This window comes from Numenius arquata, chromosome W, assembly GCF_964106895.1.
Source record: "Numenius arquata chromosome W, bNumArq3.hap1.1, whole genome shotgun sequence".
NCBI classification, from domain to species: Eukaryota; Metazoa; Chordata; class Aves; order Charadriiformes; family Scolopacidae; genus Numenius; species Numenius arquata.
In genome coordinates, this window is record NC_133615.1 from 20,297,948 (window position 1) to 20,311,784 (window position 13,837).

Below are 13,837 nucleotides of genomic sequence, written 5' to 3' on the forward strand. Positions count from 1 at the left end.
TAGGACTTCTCCTAACAGAATCTTATTATAGGCTTCACTGGGCCATTGCTCAAATAAAGAGAGGAGCTGTCGTATGCAAATTGATATATTTCATATATCATCTGCCACTGCTGAAGTCTGCACCAACCTATGCTACAGTGGGAGAAAAATTATCAGTGGATTTTTTTCCTTCAAATGGTATTGTGCTTATGATTACATGTGTTTATCTCTACTCGTCTGTGTATACAATTAATCTAGGAAAAGTTACATTTAAGACATGCTGAGACAGTTCCAGGTTCTCACTTGAAAAAAAAAAAAAGAAAAGGAAGTAAACATTGCATAGTATGTAACAACACCAAGGTTGATCACTAGCATCAGTAATAGGATGCACTCAAATGTTGTCTGTTTATTTGTCACTTACATCATTGTAGATACCAATAATATTTTTCATGTTGGGCATAAATGTATCAGAACGATCAGAAGTGGTGCATAAAATGAATGATTGAATGTAAGAGTATGTTTCAAATGCTAGAAGAGAAAATTCCCTCCCTCCCCATGCTTTTATAAAAGCAGAATGTAGAGGCGGAGGGAAGAACTAGGACAGATGATCATTTCTCTGCAGGAGAGCTTGGTCATCTTTTGACCCAGTATTTCTTCAAGCCATGGCTCTCTGAAGTGCAAGGTCATCTACAGGATGCCTGGAGCCCGGACAGAGCAGCTCCATTGCAGAGAGCCGGCAGGCAGCTTGAGCTGCCCCTCTCCCACTCCCACTTCCACCAGGGTACCTGGGCTACGCTTCCGCTCTGGGACAGCCCTCTGCTCCCACCCCTTGCTGAACCAACTAGTAGAACAGAATTTCTTCCCCCTCTATTTGGTGCCTTTCTGCAAGTTTTTTCCATAGGAAGGAGCGATCTACCCCAAATTCAGCCTGATTTCTGGGTAAGTTGGAAATTCCCTTTGCTTTAAGAGCAACACATGGGTTCTGCCAAAGGAGGTGGAAATAACTTGTTTCTCAAACTCTGTAGCTTAATGTTGCAGCTCGGTAGTTTGGTACCAATTATTAGGCTCACTTGGTGATACTTAACCCACAAAGAATACTCTGCAAATAGCAAGAAAATTCCAGATGTTGCTGTGAAAACCACTTGCCACATCTTTCTCTCGGGATACCTGGGTTTATGTTTTACATGACGAAATACAAATTAAGTAGATGATTTGGACAGCTATTTTGAGTTATGTGTCAAACATCTGGAAAAACAATTTTTACTTCAAGTGAGAAGTAGAGGAGTCTCCTAAACATTCAAAAATATTTAAGCTCTGTATTTGTTTTGGTATTTTGCTGAAATTGCTGACTGTTAGTCTGGATTGCAGTCACCTGGAAGTTTTGATATGGTTAGTTCAGAAGTTCAGTTTACCATGTAGGTAAGAGCCAGTTGCAGCATTTAGGTACAGATTTTGGTTTTGAAGATACTAAACATTAATGTATTATTGATTTAGACCACGTATATGATAAATTCTTTCTCTGAGAGACTGTCTGAAATACATAAATAAGAATATATGTGTTCATATTCATAGAAGGTGGTCAAAAGCAGTAAATGCTATTTTTAAACCCATTCCCCAGTAATGATCACACAGAAAGAGCATTTTTTAAAGGAATGCTTAATAATTTGACGGTAAAAAAAAGACTCAGTTTTGAACTTCATTCTTAGATTTCACCTTTCAGGTTTATTTTTCCTTCAAATAATACATTTTTGCAATCATTTTCAGTTTATTTGTTTTCACATTGTATATTTTATTGCTAGGATAACTGTAACATGATTTAATATAATGGTAATTTGTAACACAACTAATATCTTTCTCCAACAGTCAGGAAGAGGAGATTTTTTGTCTGGTGTGTTATCCTTATCCCACATTGCTGAGATATTTATAAGCAGATAATGGTATAGTCTGAGGCCAGATTAAGGACAGATCCAGTACCAGCTTATGGCACAATTGATATGTTTATGAAATGAGTTTTCAGTTATTCACCTCTATTATTAAAAAAAATAAATCATTGAAGCAATAAACCAAGAATAAAAAAAAAATGAAAAGAGAGATACTCTGGTTTTTTTGCTTAAAGTCTTATTGCTACTATTGCTAAGAGCCATATTTATGTATATAGCATACATAAGTAAAAGGTCAGTCAGTTCCCACAGAATTATTCAAAGACATTATTTCCATTTGATTTTTTCTCAACTATAATGAAAATATAGACAGATTTTGCTTTTGTTCTTAAAAATAAAAACAAAACTACACCAGTGATGGCAAAGACGATATGGAAACAAGTTGTATGGAAATCCCAAGTTAACAGATTTGATTCAAAAAGCACAGAAACTGATAGAAGTCTTTCTGTAAATGTCAGGTTTCTTTTTATACTGAGGACCAGGTTCTTTAATGGTAAAAACTGTTGAAAATCTGAGTTTTGGATGCAGAATACTAGCACTGAGTTACATTCCCAGTAACATTTTTGAGTCTATAATATAGATTTTTGATGAGGAGAGAATTTGAATCTTTGAATTTTAAGGAGGTTTTATTGTTTTCTCATTCTTTCAAACAAGCACATCAGTAAGAGCCTTGCCTTAGGACTGTCTGGATGTAGAGAAGATACTGGTGGACTGAGAGGCACCATGTGCATCTCACAGATGCACATATTGGCACGTCTTTTAGATGCTGTTTCTAGTAGTGCCAGATAGATATGCAGTATTCAGAATGGAAGAAGCACAGATGGATGAATCATGGTAGAATATGGTTTACCCCAGATAGCACTTATATTGTTTCCAATCTTTGATATTGCAAAGCCTCAGTGATGCAGAAAGACATCTATCTGAATGGACCACGCCACTCACCCAGATATGTCAGCAGAATATTACCCTGAGAAACAAAAGCAGTAAATGCTGCGTAAGATAATAGGGCTTTTCTGCGCTGATCATTTAAAGATACAAGTGAGTCAAAGGTGTGTAAGGATAGGTAGCCTCTTATTAGTTGATGAGAAATAATCCATTGCTTCGGAACACTAATGAATGTTCCCTGGTAGTAACTGATCTAATGAAACAAACTGCTCCTTCAAACAGACATTGCAAGTGCTGTGTAGACTGCTACAGATAGTTGTAAAATTATTCATTTGATTTGATTGACTCATTTTATACCCGAACCAATTTTTTTTAAATAGACCAACTGTTAAAACCAAATGAACATTTCCTTCTTAAATGCAGTAGTTTTCCCCATTCTAGTTTACCATCCCAGAAGACCAATGAAAAGGAAGTAATGTCAGCTTGGAGAAGAAAGAATTATGGAGAGACAAATAATGTGAAACCTTTAAAAAGAAACAAGTTTGAAAATAGATGACTTAGAGCTATCCTCTTTCTTGCTGAAAAGCTAATATTCTGAAACTGAGACTGCAGCTCTCCACTGCTATAAAAAAATCAATGGAATTTTATGGATGATATACAGATTTTTTTCCAGTAAAGAGGTCTAAGTTAATACTTATTGGTTATTTAAAACATGCACTGAATTGCATGTTGGATGTCTGATTTTTCTTTTTATCTATCTGGCGCAGACCAGTCCTTCTTGCCTGGTTTCTAAAGTACTAATGATCCAATGAAAAATATTATTTAATCTTTGTTTTAGTTCCTTCCAAACTTAATACTTTTGTGACTTGTTTTTTGTAAAACAAATTGTTTTATACTAGTGTTACCCTGATCTTGATAAGCAAAACACAGCATTTTCCTTCTAAACCAACAATGCTTAATGTATTGTAAAGACTTCCACTGACACTAGAAGCAATTAAGCTGAGTAATCTAATGTTAAAAGAAAATATTTTCATGATCTGGAGGTTACAGGAAGAAATTATGCAAATATTTGCATTTCTTTTTACTTTCACTCCTTATTTCCTGCGTCATGTTAGAAAGAGATATTATTAATTATTTGAATGAAGAATGAAAAAATTATTATTCTTACTTTCTCTCCCCTCCCTCTTCTATTGTGAAAGCTAAAACACTGACACATTTTCCTTCTACTTTGTGGATGTGCATGAATTCATGTGTATGAATTTTGGTTTGATTTAAAAGAAAAATCATAGAATCATAGAATGGTTAGAGTTAGAAGGGACCTTAAAGATCATCAAGTTCCAACCCCCCTGCCATGGGCAGGGACACCTCCCACTAGAGCAGGTTGCTCAAAGCCCCATCCAGCCTGGCCTTAAACACCTCCAGGGATGGGGCATCCACAACTTCCCTGGGCAACCTGTTCCAGTGTCTCACCACCCTCACAGTAAAGAATTTCTTTCTGGTATCCAATCTAAATCTCCCTTCTTCCAATTTAAAACCATTACCCCTTGTCCTGTCACTACGCTTCCTGACAAAGAGTCCCTCGCCAGCTCTCCTGTAGGCTCCCTTCAGATATTGGAAGGCTGCTGTAAGGTCTCCCCGGAGTCTTCTCTTCTCCAGGCTGAACAACCCCGGCTCTCTCAGCCTGTCTTCATAGGGGAGGTGCTCCAGCCCTCTGATCATCTTTGTGGCCCTCCGCTGGACCCGTTCCAACACGTCCATGTCCTTCCTGTGCTGAGGACTCCAGAGATGGACACAGTACTCCAGGTGGGGTCTCACAAGCGCAGAGTAGAGGGGTAGAATCACCTCCCTTGACCTGCTGGCCACACTTCTCTTGATGCAGCCCAGGATGCGGTTGGCTTTCTGGGCTGCCAGCGCACACTACCGGCTCATGTTGAGCTTCTCATCCACCAACACCCCCAAGTCCTTCTCCTCAGGGTCGCTCTCCAGCCATTCTCTGCCCAACCTGTATTTGTGCCTGGGATTGCCACATCCCAGGTGCAGGACCCTGCACTTGGCCTGGTTGAACTTCATGCAATTTGCACGAGCCCATCTCTCAAGCCTGTCCAGGTCCCTCTGGATGGCATCCCTTCCCTCCAGCGTGTCGACCGCACCACACAGCTTGGTGTCGTCGGCAAACTTGCTGAGGGTGCACTCAATCCCACTGTCCATGTCTCCAACAAAGATGTTAAATAGCACTGGTCCCAGTACCGACCCCTGAGGAACACCACTTGTCACTGGCCGCCACTTGGCCATCGAGCCATTGACCACAACCCTTTGAACCCTTTGAAAATCTTAGGATAAAACATGTGTTTCCTGAAAACCTATTTTCCCTTGCCAATATTCATAAAAAATAAAACTGAAAACATCCGACTTACCAGCTGCTTATTAGAAACACCAGAATTCCGGGAACACTGAAAGCCACAAATGTTCATTAAATTTGAAGGTTCATTTAATTACAAAAAGCTACAAGATAAACCAAGTCTCTTACATTGATAACATCACTTTTCTCTAACAAATTAGAGAAAGGTGCAACTGATTTGAAATTGAAATCAAGGCTATGAGAAGGGTCATACATTTTTAGTTGTTATTCTTAGATGATGCTATACTACAAGGAATACTAATGCATGGCAAGCAGGCATTAACCACACAGTCCTCTGTTTGGAGGCCTGATGAAGAACAGAAACCACCTAATTTCTCTTCATAGAAAGAATTTCACAGGGTGTCATTCCCAAGGTGGAGGAGCAGGTGTGACGGCTCTGGGATGGGAGCACACAGCTTTACCCCTTTTCAGGGAGCAGCTTATTCTGATACCAGGTGCTCTGATAAGCCACAAGTGTGTTGGCTGAGAGTGAAAAGATGACTTCCAGTCTTTCTCTTCCTCAACTGTGCAAAAGCCACTTGTGCTTTAGCCTTCTCTGATCAGGGTTGAAGTGTAACTGTTAGACTCTTTTTGCAGTGATGAAAGACCTTTTGTTTTGTGGAGGGCTCTATGCTGGATCTGCTACTACTCCTCTGGAAATGATTAAAATCCAAAGGTTTCCTAAAGTCTTTGTAAATTGGAATGAGTCTGTCTCTTACTAACATCCAATGCACTAGATTTAAACCAAATTTAAATGTATCCATTCTAAAGATCACAGAATCACAGAATATTTTTGGTTGGATGGGACCTTTGAGATCATCGAGTCCAACCAACAAAAAAAAAAACCAAAACAACCCCCCCCAAAAAAAAGCCAACCCACACCCAAAAAATCCCAGAACACCAAAACCAAACCAAACGCCCACAACCACAACCACACCCCACCCCACCCACAAACAGACACAAACCAACAATCTCGGGCACTAGAGCATGCCCTGAAGTGCCATGTCTACACGTTTCTTAAATACCTAAAGATATTAAAGATATCAGGGAAGAACACATTGTGGAATATAGTCACTATTTCAGGTTTAGTCCTCTCTCTGAAGTGCTTTCTAAAGCAAGTAGTTCCTTGGTGTTTCAGCTCCAGATAAAATTATTTGAAAGCATTATTTGAAAAGAGGGTGTCTTTCATATAATACTTCCAGATAGCAGGATATTTTTCTACCTGTCTAATATTTCTTAAAAGTATTTAGAATATATGTGTAATGAAAACAATATCAGGAGCATCAGCCAGCTTCTAAGGAACAGCAGAACTTGTTTGAACCATCTGGTAGGCACCAGTCCACACTGGGTTGGTTCTCTAGTGCAGGTTTCTGAAGTCATGAAGAACATCCTGTATTAGTCCAAAACTATTGTACTGTGATAGGAATTACAGAAAACTGTAGAGAACTTTCTGCAAGAGCAAGTTGACAATAGGGTGCTGATAGATTTACCAGAAACTAAAACCATCCTTTTATAAAGGTGCAGGAAAATAATTTTTTTTTCTGTGGCACCACAGCAAGGATGTGTTCATTATAACATTCAAGCACCAGCATGAATGTTACATCAAACAGATTTTCTGCATAATGCTCCACTCACAATATGAAGGCACCAAGGTTTCTGGAACCATTTTATATGTCTGTAGGTAGCATTTTGTCAAGATACTATGGAAGCAGTCACATGCATCAGAGAAATGGTGCTGATCGACTCCTCCTCCATATCTCCTGCCAGAGAAATCAAAATACTAATTAAAGTCTTTTAACCCCAAATACATTCATTTCTTTTTTCCTATCCTGCAAAAAGGGACCTCCCCTCCCTAAGCTTAAGCCACAGGTAAAGAAATGTGATTGAACAGATGTCACTGGATTCTGTAGGCAAATGGTCAGGACTTGGGATTCCCTCTAATGACTGCAGCGAAGATTTTCGCTAGCTTATTCACTACTAGACACAGAAAAAAATCCATGAAGAAGCGCCCAGTGGAAGGCACCGAACATGGTTAGGCCAGTAAATCAGAATAGAATTCACAAGACAGTTTATCCTTGGGTAATGTCTCTCTGCTCATAGCACAGCATTGCCTGCTATTCCCCCCAAAACACAGCAATAATTTCTATCAAATCTTCTAGGTTTTTGTATGTGGCACTTGGCATTTTTCCAGGGAAAAAACTCTGAATAGAATGATTTATTTAGTTAGTTATTCACTGAGGGGCAGAGGGGATTGAGAAAAAAGAGTTATATTAATATATAAGGTGTTTTTTATGAAACTTCGTTTTATATTGCTGGTTGGCCATTCTTAGACTTGGGGTAGAGTCACAGTGGTTTGATGTTTTTTTGATTTCCTTTTTCTTGCAATGAAAATCTGAATTGAGTTAGTGTCTAGAACAAGCCTTTAGCGTCACAAACAGTGAAGGAGTAGTACTAGAGTGGTTTGATAAACATTCAGATTTTCAGATTTCAAACTATGTTCAGTTTATTCTCTCTTTTATTGGGGCGTGTGTGTGTGTAATTTCTTATTTGTTTGTAGCTCTAGTCTCTGTTCCAGTATCTGCTTATGACATTTAGCTAAGTCTGATCTGCCATTCCCACTCTGTATGCTAGTTTACTGAATTCCATAAAAGTGGCATTTTAAAATCTGTTTCAGTTTAAAATAATTAATCTCAGGAATTTCTCCCTGTTAGTTGATTTACATAGAGGTGTGTTTTCCAAGTGATCAAAATCACAAAACCAATATAAAATTTGTTTTAAATTTCAGATTTCCTTTAGTTGTTGCAACAAACTAATGCTTATTTTTAAAACCTTTTAGTAGTTAATAGAATAATTAAGTGCTATATACAGGATGCATTTTGGGGATCAGGGAGGGAAAGCATTTGTTTCTTGCTGTTCAGTCAATGAGAAGATTCAAGTTTGGCATCACAGGTGAAGGGCAAAGCCGAAGAGGAAGTTACCTTAAATTATGTCCTTGCAGGAACTTCATACAATCAGTCAAAAAATACCATTCTATGCTGGAACTGAAGAACTAAGCACATTGCTCTTTAAACAAAATAAAATAAATTTATTTTAAAAAATGAACCCTCATTTGAATGCAACTGTGAGATGTATGGGAAGGTGATCTTTTTTCTGAACAATAAACATATTTTAGTTCAGCATGGTTTAAATGCTTTAAGATATAGTTTATGCTGTGGCGGTCCAGAAAAAAGAGCTCCCTAATCATGGTGCAGACATATCAAACATAGTTTCCTCCCAATGCCCTAGTAATTTGCCATAATAACCATTTTTAACTCTGTCTTGTTGCCCATGATTCTTAGTTTTTTCTACTCTTGTTTGGGTATCAACGGGATAAACACAGTGGTGTTCTAGGAATGGCACTGACATCTCTAATTCTTTTACTGTGTTTCCTATTGAACTTCTGTTCAGAGGGAAATAACTGTCACTACTGAGACAGCTTAATTACAAATGAGTAATAGAGGTTAATAGGGATTAATTAGTCTTTTCAGCCAAGCAGCTTTTTCAGTAAGAAGTCGGCTCAAACATCAGCTGAAAACAAATTTATTCATCTTTCCAAAATGACTAGGAAAGCATCATCTGGTAATTCATTTTAAGGAACTGGACACCAAGAGAAGTGGTCAGTAGCAGATACATTTTTCCTAATTCTATCAATTTCTGGATGAAACCCTCTTCTTTCAGTTCTTGTAGGATATAGCATGTCTTACTGAAACACGATACCTACCACTTCAGCAACCTTCAGTTTCACTATGAGTTTTGAACTGTGTGAAACAAAGAATTTAAAGCAAAATAAACACAGAAAGCAAAATCTTGGTCCTGCTGAAGACTAACAATACTCCCCATGTTTAAGTAAAACTAGACTTTCATTAAAAAATTAATCTGTTTTGGAGACTTTATATGAAAATTCTCCCATACAATCCTCTTCGACACTGCCCTTCTCCAAGCATATGCACACATTTTACCTGGTATTTACCTGTTGCTTTACACATACAACACTCAGGAGGTGCAATTGCTTTCCCATACATTAACTGCTAATGGTGTGGGAGCGTGTCAGTGGGCTGGCTTGAAGAACCAAGGCTGAAGGTGGCCCTCAGCTACCCTTTAAGATATAACAAAGAGGTGGGAGGAGACCAGACCATCTCTCTGGCTTCCATAGAGGTGACACTGGAACTACAGTAGGAAGGAAAGCTAATCTATTTCCTTTTTAAAGGTCATGAATGCCAGTGAAAGCACTGGCATTTCAAAACAACGCCCTAAGCAGGACAGCATGAGGGTCATGGAAGGGCATGCTTTTTTTGATCATTCTAATTCTGGGTGTTCTGCATAGTTCCATTATTTGTTTTAAAATAATACCACTGCACAGCTCAAAAACCCTCTCTCTCCACTTTATAGTGTTTAATGATTGTGCTTTGTAGGTACAAAGATTCTGTCCAATGTATTCTTTCAAGAACTTCAATATTACTATTTTACCACCAGATCCCTTGTTATATTTATATTATTTATTTGTTCTTCAGTTCACCCTGTCTCTTATAATATCTGAATGGTGAGAAAAAAATAATCCTAAAACTGCATTAGTGTAATTTTTTAATATTCCGGAGGAAAAATTATTTAATACATTGGATTGCAAAAATACACTATTTTAATTTGCAGTGGCAGATATGGAAGTAGACAGGAAACAGGGATGGAGTGATAGGACTTCTATCAACAGTGATTAAAGTGACTCCACATACTTTATAAAGGCAGGGACAGATCCATGGTTCCAGCCTCTGACATGAGAGCTTTTTATCCACTTAAGAAAAGGAAGAAGTGTGTCTTATTGGCATCACCTCATAACAGCCAAATCCTAAATCTTGTTCTCAGCTACACCCCAGATTTTCCACAATGATTTCAGTACAATGTGGATGATGCCAAAGAGAGAATTAGGACAGTTACTTAGGATGAATTACTGCCATTGTTTAATTGAGTAATTAACTGAGCCATCCAACCCATCATTGATTCTAATAAGTAGTGAGGGCAGGATCAAATTGCATTTCCACCCGGTCTGCTGGCACGAGTTAAGCTTTGCATATTTGAAGTTCTGCTACTGTATGTGTTCTTGATGTCACCATCCTGGCCAATCTGATCTTATCAGCCCTAAAGTCTGGGCAAGGTCTGGAAATCCAGTATACCTATGCCTAAATGGGGACCCAGTCCTGTAAGAATATTTATATGAAACAGAATATACACTAACAGCATCAAGTTCACTGTAAAATATTACAGTCATGAATTGGGAGACTGATTAATTTCCCTCCTCCCCCCTGAGGGATTTGGACCCCCGTATCTGGCCTCTTAAGGGAGTGCCCTAACTAGAGCCCTGGTCTGTGAGGGTAACCCTGCTGTCCTTTGGCTAGAGCTGGGCCATTATGTAGCCAAAAATGCAAGTGCCAAGGGACAGGGAGCAGAGAGAAGTCAGAAGGGGTAGTTAGGGGCTGCAGACTCCATCCTCTTTAGAGATAGGTCTGAGTTTCCCTCCAGATGTCACTTCTGCAGGTTTATTGAACAGTCATGGGTTAAAGGTACTTCACCCTCCTGTGTGATTGCACTTATGGCTTGGCTACAAAGTCACGTTCCTTTTAGTTCATTCTTACTGATAACCCTTTCTCTGCAGAGCCAAAGCTCAAGAAGAAGGGACTCAGGGTCCAGTATGAGTGAGTGCAATTTGTTAAGGTACTTTTCTAGGCCTGGAACTCAGATTATACTCACTTCCCAGACAAAAGCTGTCAGCACTCAGCCTTGCTTTTTTGTTTTCTTTTCAAAACAGATGAAACTAGTCTGGGGTATCTAAAACAATGTCTTCTTGACATGAATACAGGAGCGCCTTCAACAACAGCTGAGTGCCACACACTAGTTAGCCTGCTTGTACATTAAAAAAAAAAGTAACCAATTAAGACTATGCAGTTCAAGGATTATCAGCAAAAAATGATTCAGCTTTTCAGTGGCAAAAGATCCGTTTCAAAAGCTGGGAGAAATTGAAGCAGGACGGCATCAGATGTTTGGGGAGTGGTGGGGAGATGGAAAGTGGCGCATAAGTGAAATGACTTACAGTACATACGGGTTTCAGGGTACTTTAAGAAGAAACACTCAACTGTCTTTTTAGGCAACAAAAAAAAGTAATGAGAATGATAGCAAAGGTTTTGCTAAACTAGGGACAGAGAAAACATAAAAACAATGAGAGGGATAGCAAACCATTATGCTAAACTGAGAAAAGAGTGTTCATACTGGAGAGAAGAACATCTGCAGCTACCTCACTACAGCACCAGGCAGTTTTTTTTTAAAAAAAAATCTAATAAATGCCACCATTGAAAAGCAAATTATGCCATAACCCACTCTATAAGCACATCTGATGCCACCAACAGTGCCTTAAAACTTAATAGCTAAAATATTGCTGATAAAAGCTAGAATTTTTAATGTCTATCCAGGTTTATACTAAATGTTTAGAATCACACACCACTGTACTAGATAGCATTCCATCTTAAATAACTAGGTGCAGGAGAAAGAAAGAGATTTTGAAGTGAAAAGGAAAGGCAAAAGGTCCCTAGGGGATATTTAGTACAAAAATCCTTCACTTCATCCCCCCTTATTTAGTGTTGAGACTAAAACGAGATCAGCTACTCCAGAGTCAGTTAATGGGGAACTGTGCTATTAAAAGCTTTAAAGTTGTCTACTGAAGTTATTTAAAGAAGGGACTGCTCCTTAACTATTTCTTGCATGGTGGTCAAATCTGCAGTCTCTTCTATGGTTTCTTCAGGACTCACATTTTTATGGAATTAAGTTCTGAGTAACGTGAAGATCATGCCTCTATTCAAATTAGCAAGGGTTTGCTACCAACATGAAAGGAGATGAGAAGAGAGGCTAGATTTAATCTTTCTTCGATGAATTTCTACATCATGGGGCTTGGCAGTTTGAAGGGGAAAAAAAGCAGCAAGGTTAGACTGTAAATCTATACTTTCCCTCTCCTTTTAGGTGCTCTTTTGTTGGATTATACAGCACCTTTCTGACTGAGCTGGTCACTGACTGTTTAAACACTTTCCCTTGTAGGTCCTGTGATGTGTGTAACTGCAGACAGTGGAATAAAACCATACGCTAAGTGAAAGCAACCAAAGGTTAGTAGTGCAAGGAAATTATTTATTTCTAGTAATTTCAAGCAGTTCTACAGCCTCTGCCATAACTCTGTGTTCCAGATAGACTGAAATTTTGCATAAAACAGGCAGTGGAAGAAGGGAGGAACTGGCAGCCAAGATACAAGAGAGCAATTAGACACAACTCACTGTCACTTATATGTATTTTTGGCAGCATTTCAATAATCTAACAAACCAGTAAATAACATAGCTGCGTTCTCAATTGCTATGGGCTTTCTGAAGCCTTTCATACTCATTTTGCTGGGAAAGAATCAGATACACAAGATAAAAGACATTTGAAGGACAGGTCCATACTTTGAAAGGGAGATTTTGGTCTACAGGCATATTTTATGTTCAAATCGTGCGAGTTAAACATTGCTCAAGATGCATTTTGAAAATCTTTTTCTCCCTTTTGGAACGAAGTGGAGTCTTTTTTGGTATTCAGAGGATTCCCTTCCCTTTCTCCTTTTTTAATAAGTCAAACCTTTGTACCCAAAGAGTCTTCAAGATCTAACTGTTCCTCATTTTGCCCAGGGAGTTCAGGGTGACAAGGAAACATAACAAAATGCATTCTCCCTAACAATCCTCTCTGATGGAATGTGCACACACACGTGCTTATATATTTTTTCAATATATATACACACATACACGCACATATTTTTATATATATAGTGTGTGCATATATATATACACTACTGTCAATCAATGAGCTAGGGACTGAAAGTCACATCCTCATATAATTATTAGATACTTATCCCAGTCTTAAGCACCTTTTTTTTTAGGCTTTTGCTCTATCACAGGTGTTTTTAGAATCATCATTTTAGAGATCCTACAATTTTCACTTCAGTTACTATTCCTTCTTTGTGCATTGATTGATCCCTTTGTCTAAAGTTTCCATCTTAAAGTTTTGTCACTGAGCCTTTGGCTTCACATAGTATCTCAAAGATAATTCCACAATCTACTCTATTAGAAGGAAGTAATCTCTTTGCAAGCAGGTTTTTTAAGGTGCCTTCCCTTGTCCACAGCCTAATGAGGTCAGAGAGATGTGTTTTTATCTATCTTTAGAAGCAAATTTGTCCAGCATGGAGCTTCCTGAAAAAAAACAGGAGTGTCTTTAATACTCTAACCACCTTCATGCTCTCCACCCAATAATACCAAGAATGGTTTTATAAATAGCATCAACATGTTACAGGTAACAGAGGGAAAATATGTCTAGTTTTCCAACCTAACCTCTGCCTGGTTGGACAGATGTATGTACACAGACATACACACAGACATACACACACTTTCAGATAAGTGCATTCCTAGAGAGTCAAGGCAAAAGGTAGAAGCCTTATTTAAGGTGAACCAAAATTCATAATCAATATTTCAGATGAACTCCAAATTCAGGAGAAGCTCCCTGTACAATCAGTGAAATATAAAAATTTGCCAGAGGACAATTA